Below are 26,514 nucleotides of genomic sequence, written 5' to 3' on the forward strand. Positions count from 1 at the left end.
ATAAATCTCATCTTCACTAGTGTTCACTAGTGTTCTCACTGTGTGTGTGTCTGTTTCAGTGTCCAAATTCCCCCTTAGATTGGACCCACCCTACTCCTGTGTGATTTCATCTTAACTAATTCCATCTGCAGCGACCCTATTTCCAAATAAGGTTGCATTCTGGGGATTAGGGCTTAAACTTGAAATCTGGGGGACAGACACAATTCAACCTATAAGAGATGGGTGTGGAGTTTCTTTGGAGGGGGTTGAAAATTTTCTGGGAGTTAAGAGAGTGGTGATGGTTGCACAACATTGTGAATATACTAAAAACCACTGAATTGAACACTTTGTAATGGCGAATTTTATGTTAGGTGGTTTAAATTTTAATTTAACAATTGTACAAACACACCTTAAATCCTCCGGTAAGGTCATCTTTCTCAAGCATGGATATGTTATTATTCTCCACCACTTCCGTAGAATATAGCCCCCTATGAGGACAGGGATTCTTGTATATGTCGTACCTCAGTGCCTAGAGTACTGTTGGGAACATAATGGATGCTCAATAAATATTTGTTGACTGAATAGATAAATAAATGGGAGGTTATAGACCTTGTCTTTAATTTGCGCATTTGAGAGGTGAAATATCTTAAATATATAACCCTTAAAATTAATCTGCTTTCAAGTACAACAGTCAAACCTGTGCCTTAATTGTCTTCTCATTGCAGAAATTTCATTATGACCTTAATAGAGAGGGATGACAGGTCTAATTCAGGCTCATAATTGCACAGAAAGCTTTTTTAACAAAAATAAGAGGAAAGTAGCAGAACTCATCATCCATAAAAAATTTCTCTGAGATGGAGTTTTTTACTATCTCCCGTGTTCCTACTCTGTTAATACTTGCTTTTGAATTCCCATTTTCTCAATTGCTTTCCTGCCTTTCATGTAGCCTCTCTGGATGGTTCTCCCGTTGGCTGAATCCATCTAGAAACCAGAAGATCTGGTAGATGCAGAGGCCAGCCTCCTAGGACACACAAGTAGGACAGAGAAGGTGGTGAGTGGATTTGTAGAAGCAAAGAAAAGTATCCAGCTCAGATATAAGGGTATAAAATTTTCTGAATTGAATTGCCAAGCTTTGGAACCCTATGTTAATTGGTGAATTGTACAAAGTCTCCATGGATTTGTAAATGGCCTTCAGTGTTATCCCTAATTGAGGCAAAGGTGCCAGGTCTTAAACCCCAAATCTACCAGTTATTGGATGTGGACTGCCCTTGGAGTTGGGGCATAACTTTGGTCAGTGGTTTTCTTCATCCTAGGGCAATGCCTGGACAGAGACTCAGATGAGAGTTATTAGCTTCCAAACCTCTAAGCAGCTGAGAGAATGAGTTACTTAGTTCTGAAGGGGGAGACATCTGACAGGCACACTACCACGTACCCCACGCTTTATTTCATTATCAAGGCTGTATGATGCTTTTGAGATGGAGGGAATTGATGATGGTAGGAAGTAATAAAACTGGAGCTGGAGTGAGGGCCAAGGGAATGATGGAAAGGGAAGGCAAGAAGAGTTAAAGAGTAGAGAACAAATGATGGGTTCTTTAGGCTTTCAGTGATCAATGAGATCTTTCCCTTACAGTAACCTCCCATGAGTGAAAATGGTGTGACTTCATATCCTCCACCGGAGTACATGGGCTCTATTATGGGTCCAGATAAACAGACAAGAAGAAAAGCCTGTGAAAAGGACCTGAAGGAGAGAATTTTTTCTAAGGCAAGTTTGTTTTGTTTTGTTTTGTTCTCATCAGTCCCTATCATATCATTGTCAAATGCCTCCTTCATCTAACACAAGTCAAGCCCTGGTCAAAAGGATGAATTCCTAGTTTGCTAAGGACTTTTATCATAAATGAATGTGGAATTTTTTCAAATTTGTTTTGTATCAGTTGATCTTATCAAGTCATTTTTTTTAGAATGTTAATATGACGCATTACATTGATAGATTTCTCCAAATGTCAAACCTTCCTTGCATTCCTGGAATAAGCTATATATTTTTATATATTACTGGATTCAATTTGCTAATTTTTGGTTGTGAATTTCTGCATCCCTTGCTCAAGAGGGATACTGGTCTGTACTTTCTTTCTTTATTTAAAGATTTGATTTTTAAAAAAAAGATTTTATTTATTTATTTGAGAAAGAGAGAGAGTGAGAGAGCCAGAACAAGTGCAAATGAGGGGAGGGGCAGAGGGGGAAGAAGAGGGAGAGAGAGAATCTCAAGCAGACTATTAGCTGAGCACATTGCCTGGTGTGGGGGCTCAATTTCACAACCCTGAGATCATGAGCCAAAATCAAGAGTCGGGCACTTAACTAACTGAGCCACCCAGTTGCCCCTAAAGATTTTATTTTTAAGTAATCTCTACACCCAATATGGGGCATAAACTTACAACCCCAAGATCAAGAGTCACCAGCCAGGCTCCCCTATACTTTATTTACAATTAATTCAGTTGCCTGGGTTGTAGCGCTCACATCTTACATTTCCCTTCTAGGAGTTCCCAACATCCTTGTGGTATTACCTCAAAGCAATTTCATGTCTCTTGCCCAATTCCAAAGCTGTTAGACCAACACAATGTACCTCTCTCTAGAGTCCCATGGCAATTAGCCCCATGAAAAGGGAAGGCTAATTATAAACTAGGTTTATTTAAAAAAAAGATCTATCTGACCTACACACTCTCTTTTCTCCCTATCACATGTATATAATCAGTAAATAAAGCATTTATAAGGAACATATTAACAATGCTTATTCATGACACTAACTACATCTAGTCCAACTACCAGCCTCACTGCTACACAGCCAATGATTGTATTCATTTTCTTCTCTTTGGCATCAGTCTCTGTATTTCTCAGGCCCAAGAGGTATTCTTCCATCTTGGTGATCTGGTCCCGTCTCGGTCAGACTGCAGTGAGTTCCTTGTCTTCCTGAAAGTCATCATGGCACAGTGATTAAAAGCATGTGCTCTGGAGCCAAACTGCCTGAGTTTGAAGGCTGCCTCTGCCACTTACTAGCTGTGTGGTCTTAAGCAAGTTAATTAAACTACCTGTGCCTCAGCTTTCTCATCTATTATTATAGGAGTAATAAGTATACCTACTTCTTAGAGCTATTGTGGGGACTAAATGGAAGTCAATAAAGTATTTAGAACAGTGCCTTATCTGTATTTAGATATTTATCTAAATAAATCAGTTTCTATTTGTGTTTAGATACGGAGTAAGCACCATATAAGTGTTAGCTATTATTGTCAGTATTTCAAAGTGACTGAGATCCTCTTGAATTCGGTGTTGCTGGCCTTAGCCAGCTTCTTCATTTGTCTATGATGTTCACTGACGTTTTCCAGTCCTGGTTTCTATTCATAGTAAACCTTTCTTCTGCCTTCCCAGGCCCCTGCCAAAAACAAAACTGTTGGGACAGGCAGTACCATCATTCAGTCTTTTGACTCCCACCTGGCCATATAAGAATAAGTCTTGGGCCTGGAATACTTGTTTACCAAGAGATGAACAGCGCATACAGCCTGTTCATGTGAATATCTTTCCCTGTTGCAAGTTCAATGTATGTGCCTTTGTTCTGCTTAAGTATGTGTGTCATATGACACCTGGTCAACCCCACTGCTGGCCAACAAGGGGAGGGACAGGGTTCTTCCACTGCAGCAGAAGAAGGGTGTGCATAGGCGAATTGCCCTGGTTCAGCTTTGGAGAGGGACCCGCTGGCCACAGGGGACCAACACCCACTATTGAAGCTGATCTTGCTCTGTCTTTTATCTAGGTAAGTAACACGCTATTCCATCCAGTGCTTAACTGCATTGTGTTTTCCTTGGTGACTCCAATACCAAGACTTGATGGGCAGAAGTGTTTGGAATGCTCCCTTAGGGTGGTAACTGGTGCACAGTGTTCTGATCGACAAAAGCAAAGCAAAACAAAACAAAGCATCCCACTCAGGAAGTTCATTTGCAAGAATGACAGGTAGGCCTGGGAGGCTCTGGTGTCATGAACTCCTGGCTTTAGTTCCAGCCCACGCCAACAGGAACTAAGTCACTGACTCTCCTTAAGGTTACTCTCTGGTTTTGTAAAAACGAAAGAGCAAGGGTAGGAATGCATGTCTCAGGCTCTGAACAAATGTTAACTCAAAAAACAAGCAAAGATTCATGCACCCATGTCCTTTCTGGAAATGTTCCTTTGGTAATGAGGATTTTCTGCAGAGTTATTGAGAGTTTCCTGGCTGGTATCTTGAATCCAGCCAGAGTCCTTATAGGATTGACACAACTGCAGTAGGAGAAGAGGAATTCTGATATATTTTCTTGGTGGGTACCTCAGGGTAATGAATTAACATTTATTGAGTGAGCATACACCTCTAATACACTACTGTGCCAGGTACTAGTACAAACATAAAACAGACAATGAGCTGTTGAGCATGAGACAACGCTCTTGGCACAGAGAGGCTTCCAGTAGAGCAGAGGGGTTGGAACCTGTCTAATTTAACAATGCTACATAAGCAGGAGGATAATAAAAGCATTTCAGGGACTTTGGAAGAACAAGAGAGAATTTCCAACTGAAATTGGAAAAGACCTCATAGAGGAAGTGGCATTTGAGTGAGTCATTGAAGGGTGGCCAGGGTTTAGCATGCAGAGATGGAAACGACGGTAAGAGGAGGGAAGGGTACTGCAGGCAAAGGAAATAGCTTCAATAAAGTACAGAGATAGAAAATGAATGAAGGGCATATGTGTAGGAAATACTGAATTGGTATCAAAGGAATGGGTATCAAAGGAATAGGGTGGAAAGATGGCTTTGACCAGCCAGATTTGACAGTACTTACATGCTGGACTAACCTGGATTTTGGTTTTAAGATATTGGCTACAACGAACGGATGAAGAGCAAGGGCAGGCCAGGTTGAGTGTTGCACTTTAAAAAGTTAACCAGCTGACAAGAGACTCATTTCAGACCTAAAGACAACTGCAGATTGAAAGTGAGGGGCTGGAGAACCATCTATCATGCTAATGAATATCAAAAGAAAGCCAGAGTAGCCATACTAATATCAGACAAACTAGATTTTATTTTATTTTTTTTTTAAAGATTTTATTTATTTATTCGACAGAGATAGAGACAGCCAGTGAGAGAGGGAACACAAGCAGGGGGAGTGGGAGAGGAAGCAGCAGGCTCATAGCGGAGGAGCCTGATGTGGGGCTCGATCCCATAATGCTGGGATCACGCCCTGAGCCGAAGGCAGACGCTTAACCGCTGTGCCACCCAGGCGCCCCGAGACAAACTAGATTTTAAAACAAAGACTGTAACAAGAGATGAAGAAGGGCATTATATAATAATTAAGGGATTTATCCATCAAGAAGATCTAACAATTGTGAATATTTATGCCCCCAAATTGGGAGCACCCAAATAAGTAAATCAATTAATAATAAACGTAAAGAAACTCATTGATAACAATATAATAACAGTAGGGGACTTTAACACCCCATTTACAGCAATGGACAGATCATCTAAGCAGAAAATCAACAAGGAAACAATGGCTTTGAATGACACACTGGACCAGATGGACTTCACAGATCTATTCAGAATAGTTCATCCTAAAGCAGCAGAATACACATTCTTTTCAAATGCACATGGAACATTCTCCAGAACAGATCACATACTGGGTCACAAATCAGCCCTCAACAAGTACAAAAAGATGGAGATCATACCATGCGTATTTTCAGACCACAACACTATGAAACTTGAAGTCAACCACAAGAAAAAATTTGGAAAGACCACAAATACGTGGAGATTAAAGAATATCCTACTAAAGAATAAATGGGTTAACCAGGAAATTAAAGAAGAAATTAAAAAATACACGGAAGCAAATGAAAATGCAAAATAAAACAGTCCAAAACGTTCGGGAGGCATAAAAGGCAGCCCTACGAGGGAAGTATATTGCAGTACAGGCCTACCTCCAGAAGCAGGAAAAGTCTCAAATAGAAAACGTAACCTTACACCTAAAGGAGCTAGAAAAGGAACAGCAAATAAAGCCCAAAGCCAACAGAAGAAGGGAAATCATTAAGATTAGAGCAGAAATAAATGATGTAGAAACAAACGGACAAACCACAGTAGAATGGATTAACAAAACTAAGAGCTGGTTCTTTGAAAGGATTAATAAAATTGATAAACCCCCAGCCAGACTTATCAAAAAGAAAACAGAAAGGACCCAAATAAATAAAATCATGAATAAAAGAAATAATAAATAAATAAAGTCATGAGTAAAAGATCATAACCAATACCATAAAAACACAAACAATTATAAGAGAATTCTATGAAAAATTATATGCCAACAAACTGGGCAACCTGGAAGAAATGGACAAATTCCTAGAAACCTACAAACTGCCAACACTGAAACAGAAAGAAATAGAAAATTTGAACAGACCCATAACCAGCAAAGAAATTGAATCAGTAATCAAAAATCTCCCAACAAACAGAAGTCCTGGGCCAGATGGCTTCCCAGGGGAATTCTACCAGCCATTTAAAGAAGAGTTAATACCTATTCTTCTGAAACTGTCCCAAAAAATAGAAATGGAAGGAAAACTTCCAAACTCATTCTATGAAGCCAAAACCAGATAAAGATCCCACTAAAAAGGAGAATTACAGGCCAATATCCCTGATGAACATGGATACAAAAATGCTCAATAAAATACTAGCAAGTTGAATTCAACAGTACATCAAAAGAATTATTCACCACGATCAAGTGTGTTTTCCTGGGCTTCAGGGGTGGTTCGATATTTGAAAATCAATCAACGTGATCCAGCACATTAACAAAAGGATAAGAACCATGTGATCCTTTCACAAGATGCAGAAAAAAGCATTTGATGAAGTACAGCATCCATTCCTGATAATAACCCTCAACAAAGTAAGAATAGATAGAACATACCTCAAAATCATAAAGGCCATATATGAAAGACACACAGCTAGTATCATCCTCAATTGGAAAAAACTAAGAGCCTCTCCCCTATGGTCAGGAACAAGACAAGGATGTCCACTCTCTCCATTAATATTTAATATAGTACTGGAAGTCTTAGCCTTAGCAATCAGACAACAAAAAGAAATAAAAGGCATCCACATTGGCAAGGAAGAAATTAAACTTTTACTATGTGCAGACAACATCATACTCTATATAGAAAACCTGAAGACTGTACCAAAAACTTACGAGAATTAATACATGAATTCAGCGAAGATGCAGGATACAAAATCAATCGGCAGAAATCTGTTGCATTTCTATACACCAGTAATGAAGCAGCAGAAAAAGAAATCAGGGAATTGATCCCATTTGTAATTGCACCCAAAACAATAAGATATGTAGGAATAAACCTACCTAAAGAGGTAAAAGATCTATACTCTGAAAACTATAGGACACTTACGAAAGAAATTGAAGAGGGCACAAAGAAATGGAAAAGCAGGGGTGCCTGGGTGACACAGTTGGTTAAGCATCCAACTCTTGGTTTCGGCTCAGGTTGTGACCTCAGGGTCAGGAGATAGAGATTTGAGTTGGGCTCTGGGCTGAGCACAGTGTCTGCTTGAGATTCTCTCTCCCTCTCCCTCTCCCTCTGCTCCTTCTGCTCATGTTCTCTCTCTCTAAAATAAATAAATAAATTAAATAAATAAATAAATATAAAGAAAATAAATGTAAAAGCATTCTATGCTCATGAATTTAAAGAACAAACATTGTTATAATGACTGTACTACCCAAAGCAATCTACACATTTAATGCAATCCCTATCAAAATACCACCAGCATTTTCACAGAACTAGAATAAACAATCCTAAAATTTGTATGAAACCACAAAAGACCCGAGTAGCCAAAGCCATTCTGAAAAAGAGAAAAAACAAAACACAAAACTGGAGGCATCATGATTCTGGATTTCAAGCTGTATTACAAAGCTGTAGTCATCAAGACAGTGTGGTACTGGCACAAAAACAGACACATAGATCAATGGAGCAGAACAGAGAACCCAGAAATGGGCCCATAACTTTATGGACAACTGATCTTTGACAAAGCAGGAAAGAATATCCAATGGAAAAAAGACAGTCTCTTCAACAAATAGTGTTGGGAAAACTGGACAGCAACATGCAGAAGAATGAAACTGGACTACTTTCTTACACCATACATAAAAATAAATTCAAAATGGATGAAAGACCTAATTATAGAACTAACACATAAAATCTTAGAAGAAAACATAATGGGAAAGCTTCGCGACATTGGATTTGTCAATGATTTTTTGATATGATTTCAAAAGCACAGGCCACAAGAAAAATTAATTGGAGTACATCCAAATTTTAAAAAGCTTTTATGGGATAAAGAAAGGGGGGGTAATCAGAAGGGGGAATGAAGCATGAGAGACTATGGACTATGAGAAACAAACTGAGGGCCTCAGAGGGGAGGGGGGTGGGGGAATGGGATATACCGGTGATGGGTAGTAAGGAGGGCACGTATTGCATGGTGCACTGGGTGTTATACACAACTAATGAATCATCGAACTTTACATCGGAAACTGGGGATGTACTGTATGGTGACTAACATAATATAATAAAAAAACATTAAAAAAAATAAAAAGCTTTTATGCATCAAAGGACACTATTAACAGAGTAAAAAGGCACCCCACAGAATGGAAGGATATCTTTGCAAATCATATATATAATAAAAGATAATATCCAGAATATATAAAAACTCCTAAAGCTCAATGACATCAAACAAACAACCCAATTAATAAATGGGCAAGGAACTCAAATAGACATTTCTGCAAAGAGGATATACAGATTGTCAATAAGCACATGAAAATATACTCAATATCACTAATCAGGTAAATATAAATCAAAACCACAATGAAATACCACATCATACCCATTAGAATGGCTATTATGAAAAAAAAAAACCCAGAAAATAACAAGTGTTGGCTAAGAATGTGGAGAAATTAGAGCCCTTGTGCATTGCTGGTGGGAATGTAAAATGGAAAACAGCATGGCGATTTCTCATAAAAAATTAAACATAGAATTCCCATATGATCTAGTGATCCCACTTCTGGGTGTATATACCAAAGAATTGAAAGCAGGGACTCAGACATTTGTACATAGTTGTTCATGACAGCATTATTCACAAATGCCAGAAGGTGGGAACAACCTAAATGTCCCATCAGCAGATGAGTAAACAAAATGTGGTGTATACGCATGATGGAATATTATTCAGCCTTAAAAAGCAATGTAATTCCAGGGCACCTGGGTGACTCAGTTAAGCATCTGCCTTCGGCTCAGGTCCTCATCTCAGGGTTGGGGGATCAAGACCCAATTGGGGCTCCTTGCTCAGTGGGGAGCCTGTTTCTCCCTCTCTCTCTGCCCCTCCCTGCCCCACTGGTGTGCGCGCTCTCTCTCTCACTCTCTCGCTCTCTCTCAAATAAAAATCTTTAAAAAATAAAAATAAATGAAATTCCAACACATGCTACAACATGGATGAACTTGGGGGACATGATGTTAAGTGAAATAAGCCAGACACAAAAGGATAAATACTGTAGGATTCCACTTAAATGAGGTACCTGGAGTAGTCAAACTCATGGAGACAGGAAATAGAGAAGTGGTTTCCTAGGGCTGAAGGGAGCACGGAATGAGAAGTCGTTGTTTAAGAGCTATAGAATTTCAGTGGGGGAAGGTGAAAAATTTCTGGAGATGGATGGTGGCGATGGCTGCATAACAGTGTGGATGTACTTAATGTCACTGAACAACATCCTTAAAAATGGCTAAAACGGTAAATGTTACATATATTTGAACTTAATAAATAAGTTAAGCTGGCAATCGTGTGGGTGCAGAGAGAAACTTGAAACAAGTAGTTCTGCCGGGAGGAAATGGCCATGCTCCAGATCTGACACAATAAAATGTGGACCACAACCATCTGAACGCAGAGAGGAACCTTCTAGGCCTGATGGATCAGACTCAGAAGTTCTGTGTTGGCAGATTTTCACTCCCTTTCTCAATCCAAAAACATCTGGAGGCTGATGTTTAGACATGTAATATTTGTTCACCGCTCATGATTAGCTGTGCTTCCTGGACTGGATCGACTTTTGATTGAAACAACTTTGACTCAAAATTCCAAGTGTTATCACTGCAGTAGCAAAAATGTGTTAAGCAGCTTCACTGAGGTATGATATACATACTGTAAAATTCACCTGTTTTAAGTTTACTTCTTCCTTTCCAATCAATATGCCATGTATTTCTATTTCTTGTCTTATTGCTCTGGCTAAAATATCCAGTACAACGTGGAATGGAAGTGAAAAGAGTGAAGGTCCTTGTCTTGTTCCCATTTAGGGAGAAAACTCTCAGTCTTTCACCTTAATATGATGTTAGTTATGGTTTTTTCATAGATAATTTTTATCAGGTTGAGGAAGATTCCTTCCATTCCCAGTGTGTTGAATGGTTTTACCATGAAAGGGTGTTGGCTGTTGTCAATTTTTTATCTGCATCTATGGAGATAAGCATACGGTTGTTGGCCTTTACTCTGTTAATATTGTGTATTCCATTGATAGATTATTGTATGTTAAATCACAGCCCTACATTTCTGGGATAAATTCCCACTTGGTCATGACATGTAATCCTTTTTACGTATTGCTTGATTTGGTTTGCTAGTATTTTATTCCAGGTTTTTGTGTGTGTCTGTGTTTATAAAGAATATTGGTCTATAGTTTTATTATGATGTCTTTGTCTGCTTTGGGTCTCAGGGTAATACAAGCCCCATAAGTTGAAAAGTATACCCTACTCTTCTATTTTTTTGGAAGAGTTTGTGAGCTGTTCATTCTATAAGTGGTAGAATTCACCAGAGAAGTCATTTGGTACTGGGATTTTCTTTGTGAGAAGTTTTTTATGTTACTATTGCTAATTCCATCTCCTTGCTTTTTATAGGTCCCTTGGCATTTTCTATTTCTTCTTTTTTTTAAAGATAATTTATTTATTTATATGACACAGAGAGAGATAGCCAGTGAGAGAGGGAACACAAGCAGGGGGAGCGGGAGAGGGAGAAGCAGGCTCCCAGCGGAGCATGGAGCCCGATGCGGGGCTCAATCCCAGGATTCTGGGATCACGCCCTGAGCTGAAAGCAGACGCTCAACGACTGAGCCACCCAAGCACCCCAGATTTCTTCTTGAGAAAGTTTCAGAAGTTTGTGTCTAAGAATTTATCCATTTTGTATCAGTTATCTAATTCGTTGGCATATAATTGTTCATAGTATTCCTTTAAAGCCTTCTGTTTCTGTAGGATCAATTGTAAATCCCCTCTTTCATTCCTGGGTCAATAATTTGAGTTTTCTTTCTTCTTTTCTACCTAGAGATTTGTCAATTTATTGATCATTTCCACAAACTAACTTTTGGCTTTGTTGCTTTTCTATGATGATTTTCTGATCTCTGTTTTATTTATTCCCCTGTTACTGTTTATTCTTTCCTTCCTTCTGCTTGCTTTGGGTTTCATGTGCTCTTCTTTTTCCTAGTTTCTTAAGGTGGAAGGTTAGGTAGTTGGTTTGACATTTCTCTGGAGACTTCTTCTCTGACTCACATGTTATTTAGAAGTGGGTAGTTTCATCTTCAAATATTTTAGGATTTTCCAGCTATCTCTGTCATTGGTTTCTAGTTTAATTCCACTATAATCAGAGAGCATACTTTGCATGATTTCTATTCTTTCAAATAGATTAAAGTGTGTCTAGAGCCCAGTATGTAGTCTATCATGGTGAATGTTCCATATGAGCTTGAGAAGAATGTGTGTCCAGCTGTTGTTGGATAAATGTCAATTAGATTCAGTGGATTGATGATGCCATTCGTTTCAGTTATATACTTACTGATTTTATGCTGGCTGGACCTGTCAAGTATTGGTAGGGGAGTGTTACAGTCTTCAACTATAATAGTCTATTTATCTACTCCTCCTTGCAGTTCTATCACTTTTTGCCTCAGGTATTTTTTTTTTAAAGATTTTATTTTATTTTATTTGACAGAGATAGAGACAGCCAGTGAGAGAGGGAACACAAGCAGGGGGAGTGGGAGAGGAAGAAGCAGGCTCATAGTGGAGGAGCCTGATGTGGGGCTCGATCCCATAACGTCAGGATCACGCCCTGAGCCGAAGGCAGACGCTTAACCGCTGTGCCACCCAGGCGCCCCTTGCCTCAGGTATTTTGATGCTATGTTGTTAGGTGCATACACATTAGGGATTCGTATTTCTCCTTGTTCTGAAGTCGACTTTGTATGAAATGTATTTGGCTACTCCAGATTTCTTTAAATTACTGTTAGCATGGTATATATTTATTCATCCCTTTATTTTATTTATTTGTTTCTTTGTTTATTCATTCATTCATTTATTTATTCTTTTATTTAGTTCAATTAGCCAGCATAAAATATTTTTTCACGGTAAAATACACATAACATGTAACACTTTAACAATTTAAAAGTGTACAAGTGTACAAGTAAGTAACTTTTAGTACATTGACAATGTGCAAACATCACCATTATCTACTTCCAGAACTTTTTCATCACCCGAAAAGAAAATCCCATACACACTAATCAGCCACACTCCACTCCACCTTTCCCCCCAGTTCCTGGCAAACACTAATCTGCTTTCTGTCTCTATGGCTTTGGCCATTCTGAATATTTCATATAAATGGAACCATATAACATGTGGCACTTTTGTGTCTGGTTCTTTTCCCTTAGCATGATGTGTCCGAGGTTCATCTATGTCATACAATCTATCAGTACTCCTTTCCTTTTTATAGTTGAACAATATACCACTGTATGGATAGACCACAGTTTGTTTATCCATTCATCAGTGATGGACATCTGGGTTGTTTCCTCCTTTGGACTCTTGTGAATAGTGCTGCTGTGAACATTCCCATAGAAGGGGTGTGTTTTTTGGACACCTACTTTCATTATTTTGGGTATTTACTGTTCTTAGTCTGCTCAGGCTGCCATAACAAAATACAACAGCTGAGATGGCTTAAACAAGAGAAATTTATTTCCTTGCAGTTCTGAAGGCTGGGGGTCTTAAGTCAAGGTGATAGCACAGTCAGTTTCTGGTGAGAGCTCTCTTCCTGGCTTGTAGACGACCACCTTCTTGCTATATCATCACATGGCCTTTCCTCAGTGCATGTGTATGGAAAGGGAGAGACAGAGAAAGAGCTTTCTGATATTCATCTTATAAGGAAACAAATTTTGTCAGACCCCACCCTTATGACCTCATTTAATGCTAATTACTTTCTTAGAGGCCTCATTTCCAAATACAGTGACGTGGTGGGGGTGGTTAGAATTTCATCATATTAATTGGTGGGGGGGAAGTGGGACACGAACATTCAGTTCATAACAATACGCAAGAGTAGAATTGCTGGGTCATATGATAATTTTATGTTTAACTTATTGAAGAGCCAGCAGACTATTTTTCACAGCAGCTGTAACATTTTACATTCCACCAGCAATATATAAGGGTCCCAATTTCTCCACATCTGCACCGACACCAGCTATTTTATGTTTTTTTTTTTTTTTAACTATTAGCCATCCTAGTGGGTGGTAAGTGGTATCTCATTATGGTATTTATTTGCGTTTCCCTAATGACTAATCATGTTTGCATTTATTCAATTGCTTAATGGCAATTTATATATCTTCTTTGAGATAATCTGTTCAAGTCCTTTGCCCATTTTTTTTTAAAGATTTTATTTATTTATTTGACAGACATAGAGACAGCCAGTGAGAGAGGGAACACAAGCAGGGGGAGTGGGGGAGGAAGAAGCAGGCTCCTAGCAGAGGAGCCTGATGTGAGGCTCGATCCCATAACGCCGGGATCACGCCCTGAGCCGAAGGCAAACGCTTAACCGCTGTGCCACCCAGGTGCCCCCCTTTGCCCATTTTTAATTGGGTTGTCTCTTTTTGGTAAACTTGCAGGAGGTTTTTAATATATGTATTATCGATAGGAAAACTTTATCAGACTGATGATTTGGAAATACTTCCTCCCCTTCTGTAGATTGTCGCTTCACTTTCTTGACTGTGTCCTTTGATGCACGGAAGCTTTAGATTTTGATGAAGTCCAATTCATTTTTTATTTTCTTGCTGTGCTTTGCTGTCATACCTATGAAACTGTTGCCAAATTGTTATGAGAATTTGCTCCTATGTTTACTTCTAAGAGTTTTATGATTTTAGCTCTAATGTTTAGCTTTTTTATCCATTTTGAGTTAGTTTTTGTATATGGTGTGAGGCAGAGGCACAGTTTCATTCTTTTGCATGTGGATATCCAGTTGTTCCAGCACACTTTGTTGAAAAGCCTATTCTTTCCCCCATTGAATGGTCTTGGCCACTTATCAAAATTCAATTGATCATAGATGTATGGATTTATTTTGGACTCTCAATTTCATTCTATTTATCTATATGTCTATCCTTATTCATATTGTTTTTATTACCATGGCTTTGTAGTAAGTTTTGACACCAGGGAATGTTAGTTCTCCTATTTTGCTTCTCTTTCTCAAGACTATTTTGGCTACTCTTAGTCCCTTGAAATTCCATAAGAATTTTAGGATCACCTTTCTTATTTCTGCAAAAAATAAAAAGGCCATTGGGGTTTTGATACGGATTGTATTGATTCTATAAATTTCTTTGGTTGACTGTTGCCATCCTAACAATATTAAGTCTTTCAAGCCAGAACATGAGACATATACCCATTTATTTAGCGCTTCTTTTTTCTTAAAATTTTATTTATTTGAGAGAGATAAAGAGAGCACGAGTGGGGAGAGGGGCAGAGGCAGAAAGAGAAGCAGACTCTCCTCTGAACAGGGAGCCCCACGTGGGGCTCGATTCCAGGACCCCAGGATCATGACCTGAGCTGAAGGCAGATGCTTAACCAACTGAGCAACCCAGGCACCGCTATTTATGTCTTCTTTAATTTCTTTCAATGGTTTGTAGTTTTTAGTGTAAAAGTCTTTCACTTTTTTGATTAAATTTATTCCTGAGTATTTTATTCTTTTGATGCTACTGTAAATGGAATCCTTTAATTTCCTTTTTGTATTTTTCATTGCTAGTATATAAAAATACAACTGACTTTTGCATGCTGATAATGTGCCCTGCAACTTTGCTGATTTTGTTTATTAGCTTTAATATCTATTCTGTGTGGGGATTCTTTAAGGTATTCTCTATTATAGGATGAGGTCATCTGTGATTAGAGATAGTTATACTTTCTCCTTTCTAATTTAGATGACTTTTATTTCTTTTTCTTGCCTAATTGCTCTGGCTAGAATTCCCAAGACAATGTCAAATTGCAGTGACAAAAGGAGACATCCTTGTCTGGTTCATAATCTTAGAGGGAAAGCTTTTAATATTTCATTGAGGATAATGTTAGCTGTGAGTTTTTCATAAATGGCTTTTATTATGTCAAGGAAGTTTTCGTCTATTCCTGGTTTACTTTTTTTTTTTATCATAAAAGGGTGTTGGGTAATTTCAAATGCTTTTCTGCATCCACTGAGATTATCATGTGGTTCTTCCTTCAGTCTATTATTGTGCTGAATCACATTGATTGATTTTCATATGTTGAACCATCCTTATGTCCCTGGGATAAATCCCCTTAGTCATGGTGTATAACCCTTTTAATATGTTGTTGGATTTGGTTTGCTAGTATTTTGTTGAGAATTTTTAATCTATATTCACAAAGGGTAATAGTTTATAATTTTCTTTTCTTGGAGTTTCTTTGTCTGGGTTGGGTATCAGAGTGAATTAGGAAGTATCACTTCCTCTTCTATTTTTGGAAAAGTTGGAGAAGGATTAGCATTAATTCTTTAAATGTTTGGTAGCACTCATCAATGAAGCCATCTGGTCTTCGACTTTTCTTTGATGGAAGTTTTTGATTACTGATTCAATCACCTTACTTGCTATACATCTGTTCAGATTTTTTAATTTCTTCTTGAAACAGTTTTGTTAATTTCTGTCACTAGGAATTTGTGCATTTAATCTAGGTTTTCTAACTTTTTGGTACAATTGTTTATAGTATTGTTTTATAAAACTTTTTATGTCTGTAAGGTCAGTAGGATGTCCTCATTTTCATTTCTAATTTTAGTTATTTTATCTTCTCTCTTTCTTTCTTAAAGTCTAGCTAAAGTTTTGTTAATTTTGTTATTTTCAATGAATTAATCTTTAGTTGATTTTCTCTACTGATTTCTGTTTTTTATTTTATTTATCTCTGATCTAATCTCTAGTATTTTCTTTCTTCTACTAGTTTTGGATTTCACTTGGGTTTTTTTTTTACATTTTTATTTACATTCCAGTTAGTTAATATACAGTGTAATATCAATTTCAGGTGTGCAATTTAGTGATTCAGCACTTCCATACAACACCTGTTGCTTATCACAAGTGCACTCCTTAATCCCCATCACCTATTTCACCCATCCCCCCACCCACCTCCCATCTGGTAACCATCAGTTTGTTTTCTATAGTTAAGAGTCTGTTTCATGGTTTACCTATCTTTTTTTTCCCCTTTGCTCATTTGTTTTGTTTCTTAAATTTCACATATGACTGAAGTCATATGGTATTTGTCTTTCTCTAACTTACTTCACTTACCATAATACTCTCTAGCTCCACCCACATCATTGCAAATGGCAAGATTTCATTCTTTTTTATGGCTGAGTAATATTCTATTATATATATGTGTGTGTGTGTGTGTGTGTGTGTGTGTGTGTGTACACACATACATATATACACCACACCTTCTTTATCCATTCATCAGTCAATGGACACTTGGGCTGTTTCCATAGTTTGGCTATTGTGGATAATGCTGCTATAAACACCAGGTACCTGTATCCCTTTGAATTAGTATTCTGTACTCTTTGGGTAATACCTAGTAGTGCAATTGCTGGATCATCAGGTAGTTCTATTTTTCACTTTTTGAGGAACCTGCATACTGTTTTGCAGAGTGGCTGCACCGGTTTGCATTCCCACCAACAGTGTAAGAGGGTTCCCCTTTTCCCACATCCTGACCAACACCTGTTGTTTCTTGTGTTGTTGATTTTAGCCATTCTGACAGGTGTGAGGTGATATCTCATTGTAGTTTTGCTACGTATTTCCATGAAGATCAGTGATGTTGAGCATCTTTTCACGTGTTTATTGGCCTCTGTATGTCTTCCTTGGAAAAATGTGTATTCAAATCCTCTGCCCATTTTTAATTGGATTATTCTTTTTTGGGCGTTGAGTTTTTTAAGTTCTTTGTATGTTTTGGATACTAACCCTTTATCAATGTGTCATTTGCAAATATCTTCTCCTATTCTGCAGGTTGCTCTTTAGTTTGTTTATTGTTTCATTTGCTGTGCAGAAGCTTTTTAGTTTGAAAAGGCATCCAAGTTGGCAAGGAAGAAGTAAAATTTTCACTATTTGCAGATGACATGATACTCTATATAGAAACCCCAAAAGACTCAACCAAAAAATTGCTAGAACTGATACCCGAATTCAGTAAAGTCATAGGATACAAAATCAATGTACAGAAATCTGTTGTGTTTCTATACACCAACAATGAAGCAGTAGAAAGGGAAATTAAGGAATCAAGCCCATTTACAATTGTGCCAAAACCCGTAAGCTACCCAGGGATAAACCTAACCAAAGAGGTGAAAGACCTGTGCCCTGAAAACTATAAAACACTGATGAAAAAAATTGAAGAGGACTCAAAGAAATGGAAAGACATTTCATGCTCATGGATCAGATGAACAAATACTGTTAAAATATCTGCACTACCCAAAGCTCAATCTACACATTTAATGCAATCCCTATCAAAATACCACCAGCATTTTTCACAGAGCTGGAACAAACAATCCTAAAACTTGCATGGTGCCACTAAAGACCCTGAATAGCCAAAGCAATTCTGAAAAAGAAAAGCAAAGCTGGAGGCACCTCAATTCTGGACTTCAAGTTATATTACAAAGCTGTAGTGAGCAAAACAGTATGGTAGTGGCACCAAAATAGACACAGAGATCAATGGAACAGAATAGAAACCCCAGAAATGGACCCGCAACTACATGGTCAATTAATCTTCAACAAAGCAGAAAAGAATATCCAATAGGAAAAAGATAGTCCCTTCAACAAATGATGCTGGGAAAACCAGACAGTGGCATGCAAAAGAATGAAACTGGACCCCTTTCTTACACCATCCACAAAAATAAGTTCAAAGTGGATGAAAGACCTAAATGTGAGACATGAAACCATTAAAGTCCTAGAGGAGAGCACAGGCAGTAACCTCTTTGACATTGGCCGCAGCAACTTCGTACTAGATCTGTCTCCTGAGGCAAAGGAAACAAAAGCAAAGGGGCGTCTGGGTGGTGCGGTCATTAAGTGTCTGCCTTCGGCTCAGGGCCTGATCCCAGGGTCCTGGGATCGAGCCCCACGTCAGGCTCCTCCGCTGGGAGCCTGCTTCTTCCTCTCCCACTCTCCCTGCTTGTGTTCCCTCTCTTGCTGGCTGTCTCTATCTCTGTCAAATAAATAAATAAAACCTTAAAAAAAAGGAAACAAAAGCAAAAATAAACTATTGGGACTTCATCACTTGCTTTTTTTTTAGATTTATTTATTTATTTATTAGACAGAGAGAGACAGGCAGTGAGAGAGGGAACACAAGCAGGGAGAGTGGGAGAGGAAGAAGCAGGCTCCTAGTGGAGGAGCCTGATGTGGGGCTCGATCCCAGGACCCCGGAATCACGCCCTGAGCCGAAGGCAGACGCTTAACGACTACGCCACCCAGGCACCCCCATCACTTGCTTTTTTTCCCTGGTTTATTAAGGTGTGAAGTTAGGTTATTGATTTGAGATCTTTCTTTTTTAATGTAATCATTTACAGGTATAAATTTCCCTCTGATCCCTGCTTTTGTTGCATCTCAAGTTTGATTTGCTGTGTTTTTAGTTTCATTTAGCTCAAAATATTTCCTAATTTTTCTTGTTATTTCTTCTTTGATCCATTGGTTGTTAAATTTTCACATTTGTGAATTTTTCAGTTTTCCTTCTGTTATTATTTCCAATTTTCTTCCACTGTGGTTATAAAAGATGTTTGTATTATTTTAATTTTTTTTAATTTATTGAGATTTGTTCTGTGGCCTAGAATATGGTTTATCCTGGAAAATGTTCCATGTACCTTTGAGAAGAATGTGTTCTCTGCTGTCAGATGGGCTGTTCTATAGATGTCTGTTGGGTCTAGTTGGTTTAAAATGTTCTTTAAGTTGGGGCGCCTGGGTGGCACAGCAGTTAAGCGTCTGCCTTCGGCTCAGGGTGTGATCCCGGTGTTACGGGATCGAGCCCCACATCAGGCTCCTCCGCTAGGAGCCTGCTTCTTCCTCTCCCACTCCCCCTGCTTGTGTTCCCTCTCTCGCTGGCTGTCTCTATCTCTGTTGAATAAATAAATAAAATCTTTTAAAAAAATGTTCTTTAAGTCCTCTTTCCTTGCTGATCTTCTGTCTCGTTGCTCTATCCATGATTGAAGTGGGGTATTGAAGTTTCCAACCATTATTTCCTCTTTCAATTATATGTCTATTTTTCCTTTCAATGTTCTCAATTTTTTAAAAGACTTTATTTTCAAGTAATCTCTACACCCAACATGGGGCTCAAACTCACAACACTGATATCAAGATTTAATGTATTTATTTGAGACAGAGAGAGAGAGCACAAGTGGGGGGAGTGGCAGAGGGACAAGCAGACTCTCCACTGAGGAAGGAGCCCACAATGTAGGGCTCAATCCCAGGACCCCTGAAATCATGACTTGAGCTGAAGTTAGATGCTTAACCAACTGAGCCAGGTGCCCTTCAATTTTTGATATAAACTTTGGTGCCCTGTTTTTGAGTGTGTATATGTTTATAATTTCTATATCATCTTGATTGACATTTTATCAATATATAATGTCTTCTTTTTCCCTTGTAACAATTTTTGACTTAAATTGCATTTTGTCTGATATTAATATAGCCATCTCATATCTTTTGGTTACTATTTGCATGGGATAACATTTTTTAACCTTTCACTTTCCCCCATATGTAGGGTTTTTTTAAAAAGATTTTATTTTTGAGGGATGCTTGGGTGGTACAGTCGGTTGAATATTTAAGGTCAGGTCATGACCTCAAGGTCGTGAGATTGAGCCCCACGTCAGGCTCTGCACTCAACGTGGAGTCTGCTTGAGATTTTCTCCCTCTCCCTCCTGCACCCTGTCTCTCTCTCTCTCTCTCTCTCTCTCTCAAATAAATAATCTTTTAAAAAGAGATTTTATTTTTTTAATCTTTTTCTTTTTTTTAAAGTAGGCTCCATGCCCAGTGTGAAGCCCAACATGGGGCTCAGACTCACAACCCTGAGATCAAGACCTGAGCTGAGATCAAGCGTTGGATGCTTAACCAGCTGAGCCACCCACGTGCCCCCAAAATTTTATTTTTAAGTAATCTCTACACCCAACGTGGGGCTCGACCTCACAATCCTGGAGATCAAGGGTCACATGTTCCGCTGATTGAGCCAGCCAGGCACCCCTGGGTTTTGTTCTTTTAAACCTAAATTGACTCTCTTGTAGATAACATGTTGTTGCGTCATGTCGTTTGCTTGTTTGTTTCTTAGCGGGGAGACTGGCAGAGGGAGAGGGAGAATCTTTTTTTTTTTTTTAAAGATTTTATTTATTTATTCGACAGAGAGAGAGCCAGCCAGCAAGAGAGGGAACACAAGCAGGGGGAGTGGGAGAGGAAGAAGCAGACTCATAGTGGAAGAGCCTGATGCGGGGCTCGATCCCATAACGCCAGGATCACGCCCTGAGCCGAAGGCAGACGCTTAACCGCTGTGCCACCCAGGCGCCCCGGGAGAGGGAGAATCTTAAGCAGGCTCCCGACTCCACTGTTTTCAATGATGTCACACCCTCTAGCATTAAAAACAATTCTTTTAGTTCCCATTTCTGTGGTGATACTACACATCTGGTCTCTCTGTTGTGTAGTTTTTCCATTAGAGCCGTTCTCATCGTAAACTTTAATCTTACTTCTTTTCCTGACACCAGCTTTATTGAGGTATACTTTATGTACCACACAATTCACCTATTGAAAGTGTGTGATTTAATGGCTTCTAGTATATTCACAGAGCTGTGCAAAATCAGCCCAAATTAGTTTTAGTACATCGTTATAAACACAAAAAGAAATCTTGTACCCTTTAGCTGTCATCCTCCCAATACCCCACTCCCCTCCCCAGCCCTCAGCTACTACTAATTTGCCCCTGTCTTTATAGATTTTCCAATTCTGGACATTTCGTAAAAATGGGACCATACAATATGTGGTCTTTTGTGACTGGCTCCCTTCACTTAGCATCAGGTTTTCCAAGTCCATCCGTGTTGTAACGTGTATCAGCAAATTACTTCTTTTTATGGCTGAACAATATTCCATGTATGAATAGACCACATTTGGTTTATCCGTTCATCAGCTGATAGACATTTGTGTTGTTTCCACTTTGGGCTAGTGCGAATGAGGCAGCCATGAATATTCACGTACGAGTTTTTGTGTGAACATACATCTTTACTTCTTTTGGGTATCTACTTAGAAGTGAAATTGCTGAGTCAAATGGTAACTCTATATTTACATTTTAAGGAATTGCCACAATGTTTTCCAAAGTGGCTGCACCATTTTACGTTCCCACCAGGAGTGTATGTAGCTTCTGATTTCTCCATAACCTCATCAACACTTGCTAATATCTGACTTTGATAATAGCCATCCTAGTGCGTGTGAATTGGTATGTCACTGTGATTTTTATATGTGTTTCCCTGAGAGATAATGATATTGAGCATCTTTTCATGTGCTTACTGGACATTTCTCTATCTTCTTGGGAAAGATGTCTATTCAGATCCTTTACCTGTTGCCTTTATTTTTGAAAGATAGTTTTGCTGGATGTGGAATTCTCATTAACATATATTTTTTTCTTCTGGCACTTTTTTTTTTCAAAGATTTTATTTATTTATTCGACAGAGATAGAGACAGCCAGCGAGAGAGGGGACACAAGCAGGGGGAGTGGAGAGGAAGAAGCAGGCTCATAGCAGAAGAGCCTGATGTGGGGCTCGATCCCATAACGCCGGGATCACGCCCTGAGCCGAAGGCAGACGCTTAACCGCTGTGCCACCCAGGCGCCCCCTTCTGGCACTTTTTTTAAAGTAAGCTCTATGCCTGGGGCCCCTGGGGGGCTCACCCTTTAAGCGTCTGCCTTCAGCTCAGGTCATTGATCCCAGGGTCCTGGGATCGAGCCCAGCATCGGGCTCCCTGCTCCGCGGGAAGCCTGCTTCTCCCTCTCACACTCCCCTTGCTTGTGTTCCCTCTCTCGCTGTCTCTCTCTGTCAAATAAATAAATAAAATCTTTTTTTTTTTAAAGTAAGCTCTATGCTTAATGTGGGCCTTGAACTCAAGACCCCAAGATCAAGAGTCACATACTCTACCAACTGAGCCAGCCAGGCTGCCCATTCTTCTGGCACTTCGAATACATCATACCACTGCCTTTGGCCTCCACTGTTGAGAAGTCACTGTGAACCCTCTGTATGTGATGTAGTTTCCTTGTACCTGATGAGTCATTTTTCTCTTGTGGCTTTCAGGATTTTATCTTTGGCTTTTAATGGTTTGAATACGATGTGTTTAGGTTTGGAGGTCTTTGTGTTTATCCTACAGGGAATTCATTGAACTTCTTGTGTGCGTAGATTAAGGATTTTCATCAAATTTGGCATGGTTTTAGCCACTATTTCTGAAATGTTTTTCCCCCTCTCTCTTTCCTCTCCTTCTAGTCAATGTCCAGAGTCCTGGACTGGTTGTTTTTGCACCTTTGTCAGTTTCATCATTGCTTTTTGAGGAAGGGATTCGTTGAGTTTCTCACTAAGCCATTTTGGAAGTCCCGCCTCTACGGCAGCTGATTTGAATACCTAATCTTTCCATATTCAGTGCTAACTACAAACAGTTGAAAATAGAAAGCAAGTGGTCCTGAGAAATAGCTGCTTGTTAGAACATTTTAAAGGGTACTTGGTCTGAATTGCCTATTGGAGAAAGCGGATCTTCAAATACAGTGGTCAATATTTGCCTACGTGATCTTGGTAATTCGTCACTCGCTGAACTAGTGTAATCATCTTGCTAAAAGAAAAGTTAATCATGTTGACTAGAAATAACAGTCACACAACAAAGCTGAATTGTACATATTTTCTTCCTCCAGCAGATGGTGACATTTTATAGAGTATGGATAAATGGTCCAGATAAACCAGCCAGCTAAGTGACTAAAATAGAATCATCTTTATTTCATTTCTCCTTTATCTATATCTTGAACTCCTTTACCAAAAAAAGCATTCATCAAGAAGTTACATCTATAAAAGGAAACTAAGAACAATGAAAAAATCATGACTAATACAGACAGTAAACATTTTCAACTTCTTCAGTGCCTAGTCGCACAGTGTTTTTATTAGGTATTTTCTCATTTGGCATTAGGTCAAGTCAGCCTGCCTACATGCAAAAAAATAGAACAGTGAGGACAAAATGCTAAAGGGGGCAACTCTGTCTTTCAATAATGTCTCCCTTTGATTTCTCTTCATTTCTTTCTTCCATGCATCCCCCTCATTCCTCTGTTTCCCAAATTAGTTCTTTAGAATTCTTTTAAGTTCAACGCATTAATGTTTGCTTCCCTCGTTTTCAACTTAGAGTGCAGCATCTAATTTAAATTCATCCTTTGGTGTATGTAATTAGTAGTCTCCACTTAATGTGCTAGTTATACCAGGGGTATTAAATTCACGAGTTCAAACCAAACATCAATTGAACATCTATTATGTTTCAAGTTTAATTACAGAGCTCAGAGTCTGTCTAGGAAGGGAAACAAACTCGAATGATATGTCAGAGGTATTTCAGTGCAGGTTTGCACAAGATTCCATGGGAACCCAGAGAATGGATTGTTAATCCTGTTGAAGGAACTTTATATGGGGGCTTCAACTCTGAGGGGGATATCATACCCTGAGATGTGCACAAAGGGCATTTCAGGTGGGAGGAACAACTTGAGCTCAGATTTAGAAGCGTCAAACTATTAGGCATTTCTGCTGAAACTAGAAAAATCTGGGTAGAACGTGCTGCATAAAGCACACAGCTGCCAACAGAGCTGGAATGGAGGATGGAAGGGAATGAGGAAGGCAGTGGGGGGAAGGGAAAACAGAGATAGGTTGCGGCCAGACTGTGAACCCCTTAGAAGGCATGCAAAGGAGTAAGGACAGCACTACGAAAACCCTTATGAGGTGTGCTGAGTCTAGACTTGATCTTGTGGGCCTCAGAGAGCTGTCTTATAAAGGTGTGGAGGTACTAAAAGGTGGGAGCAGAGAGTCCAATTAAGAGATGGTGGACCATAGGGCACCTGGGTGGCTCAGTGGGTAAAACGTCTGCCTTGGGCTCAGGTCATGAACCCAGGGTCCTGGGATCGAGATCTGCATCGGGCTCCCTGCTCAGTGGAGCCTGCTTCTCCCTCTGCCTGCCGCTCCCCCTGCTTGTGCTCTCTCTCTCTCTGTCAGATGAATAAATAACATCTTTTTAAAAAGAGAGAGATGATGGATCACAGAGAGCGAGAAAGGAAAAACACAGTGCGGATTGATGAATGGTGGTATCTTGCAGGGGGAAAAGGCTAGTGATGGAGGCATCGTTTCAGAGAAATTCACACGGTAGACTGTATGGGCCCCGGGCAAATGACTGGATGTGGTGCCTGAGCCAAGGGGAGCCATGCACAAGGGTGACTGTGAGCTGTCTAATTCTGGCGTCTTGGTGTTTAATGATTGGATTACTCAAAACAGGCAATTCACGAGGATCATAGATTTATGGAAGGTTGTAAAGAATTTGGCTTGGGATGAAATGAATTTGAGGTGCCTGGCAGGCATCCAGGTGAAGGTGCTGAGACGGAAACGGAAATGTAAGACTAACTGGGGTTCAAGAAAGAAGTCTGAGGGGTGCCTGGGTGGCTTAGTCAGTTAAGCATCTGCCTCTTTTTTTTTTTTTTTAAGATTTTATTTACTTATTTGACAGAGAGACAGCCGGCGAGAGAGGAAACACAAGCAGAGGGAGTGGAAGAGGAAGGAGCAGGCTCCCAGTGGAGGAACTTGATGCGGGGCTCGATCCCAGAACGCTGGGATCACGCCCTGAGCCAAAGGCAGACGCTTAACCACTGAGCCACCCAGGTGCCCCTGCCTCTTTTTTTTAAAAAAGATTTTATTTATTTATTTGACAGAGAGACAGCGAGAGAGGGAACACAAGCAAGGGGAGTGTGAGAGGGAGAAGCAGGCTTCCCACCGAGCAGGGAGCCCAATGCGGGGCTTGATCCCAGGACCCTGGGATCATGACCTGAGCCAAAGGCAGGCGCTTAATGGCTGAGCCACCCAGGCGCCCCAGCATCTGCCTCTTAATTTCGGCTCAGGCCATGATCTCAGGGTCGTGAGATTGAGCCCCAGTTGGGCTCTGTGCTCAGCAGGGAGTCTGCTTGAGATTCTCTCTCCCCCTCTGCCCCTCTCCCTACCCCCCCAAATAAATAAATCTTAACAAACAAGGCTGCTCTCTTCCAGCCTCTTCTTCTGCTGTATTCCTAATAAAATGTGGAGACCCCTCCCTGGAAAAAAAAATAACTTTGAAAATGTCAAAGTGTGGTGGATACTGTCCAGCTTCTCCTTCAGGAATAAAGGAAATGTTCCCCAGCTGCTGGGAGTGGTGCCCACAGAAAGTCCTCAGCTGTCAGCCTCCTCAGGGATTGCCTTGGCTGAAGAGAGCAGCCTCACCCAAAGTTACGTCCCTCATGGGTCAGCCTGCATCTAATAACTGAATGACATGGGGCCTGTTCCCTCAACTTGGGACAACTCTGAAGAGCCATTACATCTGCAAAGGTCCCCATGGGGTAAACCAAAAGTGTTGCTGGGGTCCTCTAGCAACCCAGCTTCTCCCTCGGCTCAATCCTGCATCCTTCCCTTCCCTTTAACAGCTGTTGATCTCAAGTGCCCTTTCTAGAAAATCTCCTGGCTGCTAAGCTCCATCTCAGAGTCCGCTTCAACAGAGAAGTCAGCCTGTAACAGAAAAAAAAAAAAAAAAAAGTAATGGGAATTCCCTCAGTGTCTCTTCAGACAACAGGGGGCACTGGACTTTGTGATATGTATGAGGAAAAAAATCTTCCCTAGACCTAGGCAGGACACAGAGCAAAAGGCCACTCTCTGCTGTGGTCTTTGGCAATAGTAACAAAATTCACCTCAGACAACTGCTCTGAGGGCTGAGCCCTGGCTTGAGCGTTGGCTTTCTAAAGGTAGTGATGGGAGGGCCAGGGCTGCGATAATTCTATGCATTATTTATTAGCCCTTTGGACTCTTTACTGCAGATTAGCATCTGGCAGCCTCTGAAGTGGATATTATCCTGCTGAAGGATCACTCTTAGGACCAACCCCTGTGGAAAGAAAGGGATAGGAAGGTAGTAGGATTGGGCCAAGAGACAGGTGGAGCTGCGATGCAGTCTCAGTGGATTCCTCGGCTGATCCT

This window comes from Ursus arctos, chromosome X (assembly GCF_023065955.2).
Source record: "Ursus arctos isolate Adak ecotype North America chromosome X, UrsArc2.0, whole genome shotgun sequence".
In the NCBI taxonomy this organism is placed as follows: Eukaryota; Metazoa; Chordata; class Mammalia; order Carnivora; family Ursidae; genus Ursus; species Ursus arctos.